This window comes from Sinocyclocheilus anshuiensis, unplaced genomic scaffold, assembly GCF_001515605.1.
Source record: "Sinocyclocheilus anshuiensis isolate Anshui unplaced genomic scaffold, SAMN03320099.WGS_v1.1 scaffold1649, whole genome shotgun sequence".
Classification (NCBI taxonomy): Eukaryota; Metazoa; Chordata; class Actinopteri; order Cypriniformes; family Cyprinidae; genus Sinocyclocheilus; species Sinocyclocheilus anshuiensis.
In genome coordinates this window covers 49,025-57,070 of record NW_015540982.1, presented here as the reverse complement: position 1 = coordinate 57,070, position 8,046 = coordinate 49,025, and positions in this window count along the sequence as shown.

The following is an 8,046-nucleotide window of genomic DNA, read 5'->3' as shown; positions in this document are numbered from 1 at the left end:
AGGAGATGAGTGTGTGTGTGTGTGTGTGTGTGTGTGTGTGTGTGTGTGTGATCATCTCAAACTCCATCGACTCTCATCTGCTGCTCAGGTAACACACATTCACTCTCACTGTGTGTCTGAGCGTCTCTGCATGGGCTGCTCTCTGACTGTTTGAGTGTGTGTTTAACCTCATGTGAACGAATGACCCACGATGCCTCTGGCCGGAGACGAGCTGGTCTGCCCCAAGTTCCAGCCCAACATCTTCGACTCCACCCGCTGCCACGACTGCTTGCGCCAGAAACACCTGCACCACACCTGTGCCGAGCGCGCTCCCGAGCAGAGCGCCCCTGCGGCCGCGCGCAGCGACGACAAGGACACCAGCGCCAAGGTGAGACTGCAACTCCTCCATTACTAGAAACACAGGTGCTCAGAGCCGCAGGAGAGAAACCAGTGGTGTGATTCACTCTGCTGTGTGTGTTTAGAGCTTATTTAGTTCTCTCAGTATCATATATAGCGACAGATGCGCTCAGACTGACTGGAATCATCAACTGTGTGATGCTTTAACTGATTAAAGTCATTAAAGTAATATAAGAGAGTGGATGTGTGTGTGTGTGTGTGTGTGTGCGCGCATTCTCATTACTAATGAATGAAGCAGGATCATTTTCTTCTCTTTGTGGCATCAGAGTAAGACAATACATTCACAGATAGACGTCAACCTGCTGAGATCTGAACTAAACCTGAAACGGTTCACCCAAACTTGAAATTATTTCTGTAACAGAGTGAAAGGCGCATAATGATCACTTTATAAAACAGAAAAAGAAAGTGGTGAGTGTTTAGCACCATCCAGCACCATGTGGTTACTATGTGGTTGCTAGGGTGTTCTGAGCCATATTTACCAGGTTACCAGTTCAGATGGTTGGTAGGATCATCTGGGTTGTTGCTAGGGTGTTTGGATTAGTTGCTAGGTTCTGTTGAGTCTTTGAGTTTTGGGTGGTTGCTAGGGTGTTTGGATTACTTGCCAGATTCTGTTGAGTGGTTACTCAGGGTTCTGGGTGGTTGCTAGGGTGTTTGGATTAGTTGCTAGGTTCTAATGGGTGGTCTTCTGGGTGGTTGTTGGGGCTTTATAAGAGGTTGCTATGGTGTTGTTTGTTGCTAGGTGTTTTCTTCCTGTCCAGTGTGAAGTGAGTCCAGCAGTCTGAGTCTCTGTGATCTTCTAGTCTGCAGATGTGAGAGAGTGTGTTTCAACGCACACTCAGCTTGAATATTTACTGCTAGCGGTTTCAGCATGGCACCATGAGCTCTAGTACTAGTGATGACTGATCTAACAATACTAATGAAACTGACTTTGAGCCACTGGAGATGTACATTAGTTAAAAGTGCCAGTCAGAAAAGAGTTATGGTATAATCATGTTTAAGATCTCAGAATATCTAACTGTTCATCTGTATTTGATGAATACTGATGTTTCAGCTGATGATTCTTCACTGATCTGAAATAATGATGCAGCGAAAAGCCACAAACCAGACCGAGTTACAGCTGTGAAACCCTAAACCAGTACAGTGTGTGTGTGTGTGTGTGTGTGAGAGAGAGATATTGTATGTGAAGTGCCATTTTAGTTGCTTAATTTCCTCAGAAATATCTAGTTGACAAGCCTGAAACATGGTATAACTTCATTTGGAATGAGAAATATCTATAAGTAATGAAGAACTGTGTTATTTTGTTATAAATGTACATGATCCATGGCATTACTGATGTAGAAACCCAGCATTAGTATAAGACATGGTCACGGTCGATAAATCTTTAAAAGTGCAACATCCTTCTATTCTGATGCCTCAGTGTTCCATTAGAACACAGATCAGTTCAGTTGTATGTGCTGCTCTCTCATTGGCCGCCTGTGTTCCATCCACCAATCAGGATGACTCAGATGTGCTGTCAGTGGTGAGCAGCTACTGTGATGTCAGCAGAGTGGGGCGGGGCTTTGAGGACGGCTCCCTCTGCATCTTGAGTCCGGACTGTGACCTCTACCTATGTGACGGAGACGACGACCAAAGCTCGGACAGGTAAGAATGCTTAAGAGCCTCCACTCGTTATTTTCCACTTGTAAATCTGATTGGCATGTTGAGTCTGTGCTGTTGTTGTAGTGTTTATCTTCCATTAAATGTGACTTTAATTGCATACTTTGCTCTAAGCATGTGTTTTGGGGCTGAGATCCATCCATTTAAGTTGTAGCGTCATATCCTATTCTTCCCTTATATATCTTTAATCCCAGTCAGGGTGACGATTCCATCTACAGTAGCTCTGCTGGAACAGAGGAATACTCCAGCCTCCTTCATCATCCTTCATCTTGCCATAGAATGACCCGCTTGGATCATCCACCGTACCGTGCGAGCCCCCGAGGATGGACGGAGGTGTCCCAGAGTCGCCGTGATGGTCTTGGGCAGTTCGGTGTTTCTCACGGTGAGGAAAACACCAATATCTGGTTACCAATTGAGCAGCTCGTGGTGTTGTTCAGATGGTTAGAGTGGCAGTTTGAGGTGTCAGGTGGTGTTGGGTTGCACCAGGCTTTTCCTGAGCACTGTGTCACGGTGCACGAGCGCAGTATCATTTCACATATTAACACAGGTCATGATCTTGTCTCTCTGTCCGCAGGCAGCCAGAAGGAACGGAGGGAACGGGAGAGTGGATATTTCTCTCTGGGAAGGGCTGCGGGCAGCAGAGCTTTCCGTGATCAAAGCCCTCCCTATAGGCATTCAGAAAGAGGACATCCCCTGCCAAGCAACAAAAGCCCCGAACCCAAAGCCACCATTCCATTTCGAAACCCGGATCTGGGCGTCGCTTCCGAAAGGAGGACCTCTGAGTTTCAGAATGCTGAGCAGATTGAAGAAAACTATCCTCCGGAGCCGCTGGATCTCAGCCTGGAGGTTGAGGCCCTCGCCGGGCCCCGGGCCCTGAGTCCCACCCCTTTCAAACAAGCGGAATCGCTCAGCGGCTCCAGTCGAAGAGCTGGACGGAATGCCCACACCTCTCCCGTACGGCAGTCTGGAACGCTCGACTCTTCCCAAAGAGGTTCTGTCCTCTCCCGTTCCTCCTCTCCTTCCCCGTTCAAACGGGCCGAGTCCAGCTCCTCTCTAAACACGGTTGGCTTTCGGTCGGGCGGAGTTTCGCACGGACCAGATCGGGCATCGGTCAATCCGGCACGGAACAGCTACTCCGGAAACCTCCGATCGTTTGCAGGCAACGCAGGGACCGTCAGTAGCATCAATAAGTCTCTCTCTCACATGGATCTGAGAGGCACTTTACGGAAACCCGAGACCGACAGCTCCTTCCCAGAGAACCGTGGAAGCTCGTCCCCTTCCAGACGGAGTTATGAAGGTCCTGCTGTGAGGAAAACCGAAACGAAAAGCCCTGGTCACGACAGACAGAGTTCCTTCTCCTCAGTGGGACGCTATGATTCAAGAAGCCAGTCCCCTTCCAGAAGGAGTTATGATAGGAAAACCGAAACGAAAAGTCTTTCATATGAGCGCGGTCCTGACAGACCGGGAATCTCCTCCTCTTCCTCCTTGAAGAGCCACTATGATTCCCGAAGCCAGTCCCCTTCCAGACGGAGTTATGATAGGAAAACCGAAACGAAAAGCCCTTCATATGAGCGCGGTCCTGACAGACAGGGATTCTCCTCCTCTTCCTCCTTGAAGAGCCGCTATGATTCCCGAAGCCAGTCCCCTGTGGGGAGGATAGAGACCAATGTCATATCAAGTCAAATTAAAGAGAGTCGACGAAGTGCGTCTCCAGTCAGAAAGGGCTATGGAACACCAAGCCAATCAGATCGAAGATCAATGTCTAATGGGTTGAGTCGTGAGAGAAAAAGCCCCTCCCCATCCAGAAAAACCTATGAGACGCAAATCCAAGCCACAATGAAGAAACCAGAAGCAAAAAGCTCCCTTCACAGCTACAACCGAGAGAGCCGACACAGTTCCCCAAGTAGAGGTCATCACCAAATCCCTGGCCCATCATCGCTTCGTAAGTCCGAAACAAGCCAGTCCTCGAAAAACCGTGGCTCTGAAAGCCGCAGTCCTTCCCCCTTAGCTCATAGCCAATCTCCTCCTCGCAAGTCAGAGAGTGGGCGGAGCCCCTCTTTGTCTACATTGAGGCGTGAGATTGCAGGCCACGCCCCTCTGAGGAACACTGTGAGTGGCTCCGCCTCTTACGTAAGAAACACCACGACTAGCCATTCACAGCACGATTCATCAGGAGGCTGGAGAGGCTCCGCCCACTCTCTCCACAGCCAGTCAGTCTCACGAAACTCCTCCCCCTCACGCCACAGTAGTGAGAAGAAACCAACTGGTTCCTTTACGAAATCCGCCTGGGAAACACCACGAGACGGAAGCAAGAGGAGCAGCGTGAGGCAGAACCTAGAAGCACAGAGCTCCACGTCTGACAACCGACGAGCACAAAGTCGACACAGAAGCCCCTCGCCTCCGGTCCAAAGACACACGTCTTCTCAGAGCTCCATGGAGTCCGAGTCGAGTCACCTCTCGGCCGGGTCGTCGGGTCTCAACCGGGAGGAGTATGCCATGATGGCTGACCTTCCCAAGGTCAAAACGGTCTTCCAGAGGGAGGGTCCGAGCCACCTGAGGAAGATGGAGAGCAGACAGAAACGAGAGCTTTCCCGCTACAAACCGGCCAGGTGGACAGAAAATGTCTGATCACTGTTCAACTCAATTTCAAAAAAGAGGGTGTATTTAGCAAGGCTATCCTAATTTCAGGATCAAACTAATTTAATTCATTCATTCATTACAGAGCTCAAAGGTAGATATCAAATTGTACCAAATATGAAATAAACATGCATACATCAGGGTCGGAAATTAACGAGGGCTTATGGCAAAAATGCCACTAAAATGAATAAAAATGTCCCATAACTTCAAGACACAGGGGGAAAAATGCTCCTGCACTATTAAAAATGTATTACGGCTGCTGTGATTAAAATACAGTTTGAAAATGATTAAAAAGCATCAATTCGTGGAATTACATTTAGATTCGCTCACACTCCATCAAATAGCTTTTATGCACTGTTTTGTGCAAAGTTCAGCCTTATAACCAATCAAACGTGTTTCTGTTGAACGTAGGAATACATTGGCCAATCAGAGGTGCTTAATTTAGTCAGCGCGGAAAACGCCAGAGCTGTGTTGATTGCACACGCACACGAATTCCCTCTTCGTAAACAACACAGTGCAGTTATACGTAAATAGCTAAAACATTTATTTCGTAGGTTTGGTGATCCAGGGGGCCAATATTGCCCCTTAATGGAAAAGTTAATTTCTGACCCTGCTGTGAATGATGCCAGATTTCATACGGGGGTATTCATATCTTCAGATGAGGGTCAGACCCAGGTTAGCTGAAGCTGTGTTTGTGTGTTTCTAGTCACTCCCAGAGCAAAGCTCCTTCGGAATGGGATGAACTGGAGGATGACAGAGACAGTGGTACACTATCAAGGGCACACTCGTCCAGCTCCCTACACACACAGGTAAATAAACACATACACGTCCTGTAACATTCACGTGAAAATATTGAATATAATAGGCTAAGGATAAGCCTATTATCCTATTAAGTCTGCGACAACAAGAAATTCTACACTAAGGCTGCACAATTAATTGTATTTTAAGCGCGATTACAATTACGTAATCGTTCAATTAGTTATCAGTTATTAAAGTTATCATTATAGTAATCGATATAGTTATCATATCACAGTTTGCATTATTGTAACCATTAGAGATCGTTATAGTTATCCAAACACACACTGTTTCTCGTGTTTGCACACATGTCTGCCGAGGTCCGAGAGCGTTAACCTGTGCGTCAGCCGCTCGTGTCATGTATTTCACCTGTGTTTGTGGCAGAGAGCGAGCAGTCCGGCCGCGGATCAGACGGAGTCTGGCAGAAACCCGTCCAGAGCGTCGGGACAGAACCAGGTACAGTAATACCTCCGTCTGCCTGCGGAGGCGCTGTAGTTCCAACGCCACTCACCACGTGTGTGTTTGTTCTGCAGAAAACGCACAGACCGTCGGTGTATTTCTCCTGCAGCGTGGAGCAGACCGATGAAGAACCAATGCAACAGGCACGTCATAAACGCTTGACACTCACTCACGATTCAAGAGATCACTCACCCACTAATTAATAACTCTGTCATCATTTACTCACCATTGTTGTACCAAACCTGTATGACTGACCATCTTCCATAGAACACAAAAATGAAGTGAACTGAATAGTGATCGTTCTGCCTACAACATCTCCTGTGTACACTGAAACAAATGATTTCCTTCCTTAGGATTTTCGTCTTGTTTTCTAGTTTAAATATCTAAAAATTCTTGAATCGGGATGCATTTACTTGACTAGTAGAATGACTTAAAGGGTCATATGATGCTTTTTTAAAGATCATTATTTTGTGTATGTTTGCAAATGTCAGATGAGTGAATAAATGTACACAAATGTATACTTTTAGTAAGTCTCACCAGTTTTTCTCACTCACAGCCTGTCAGGAAAAAGAAGAGAAAAAAGAACATTAGTATATCATAATTAGTATCACACATTAGATATTATTTCAAGACAAGCACATAAATGAGTGTAAATCAGCACTGCACACATTCTTTTCTATCACCCAAGACATGAGTGCCTTTTTAAATTAGGAAAATTTTAGCTACTTTAATAACAGGCTATTTTTAGACATAATACTTAATAATATACATAATATTAATGAAAACATGAGTGTAATTGTACCTCAGTTTTGAAGTCACCGTTTCATACATTTTTGGTACAGCAGGGGGAGAAAACATTTAATTGCTTTTTTTTTTTTTAAATAAACAGTGGTTTACTGAACAATTTATGGCTCTGCCTTTAAATAAACTCAATTATAATTAATGGCATTTGGTTTATCAGCCACGTGTGGGCCACATAAGGGCTGTCAGCCCTTTACAGAACTCAGCCATATAAGAATACCATATAAGGTCCATATATCAGCCACATCTGTTTTTATTATTTGGCTCACTCTGGGTTGGGTTATGGCACTGTTTAGGTTCAGTTCTGGCTAAAAAGATGTGGACCAGTTTTGGGCCGGCAAACACAAACTAATCTGGGCCACACTTTAGCTGTTGATATGATCCGCGCTTCCGCTTCCGCCGGTCTGTCACGCCACATCAAAGAGTGTCGAAACGGCATTTATGGATTTAATTTCCTGATAAAATATACATAATATCTCTTTGGATTTGAGACTTTAGTCTTTGCAACTTCAGGGATCTTATCTATGCACAATCAGCTTGTAACACTCCAAAGAGAAAGGAAAACTTGAAATCGCATCATATGACCCCTTTAAGATATTATGTCTTGTTTTTAGTTTTTGCTTAAAACAAGCAGAAAATATATATCTCCTGTGTGCACTGCAAAAAATTATTTTCTTAGGATTTTTGCCTTGTTTTCTAGCATAAATATCTAAACATTCTTGAATCGGGATGCATTTACTTGACTAGCAAAAATGACTTAAGATATTATGTCTTGCTTTTAGTTTTTGCTTAAAACTAATAAAAAATTACTGTATACATTGCAAAAAAAAAAGATTTTCTTAGGTTTTTTGCCTTGTTTTCTAGTATAAACACGTAAAAGTTATTGAATCAGGATGCATTTAAGATATTATGTCTTGTCTTTATAAAGACAATAGATATAGTGTTTGCTTAAAAATATCTGCCAGTGGGGCATGAAAAACAATCTTGTTTAGCCTTTAAATTCAGATAAATTAAGATTAAATTAAGTCTGGGACTAAGTTTTAGCCTTTATATTACAGTGAGAGTTTAGAGCTAACGTACTGAGTTTTTCCTCAGATTTTAGAAGGGGTTTACTATGAGCTATGAGCCGATTGAATGGCGCGGTTCTGATTGGTTGCTGAGCTGCGCTGTGCGGTTCTAATTGGTTGCTGTGCTGCTCTAGGTTGTTCTGATTGGCTACCGCGCTACCTAGAGCGGTTCCGATTGGTTGCTGTGCTGCGCTGGGCGGCTCTGATTGGCCGCTCGCTTCCGCTGAACTCTAAT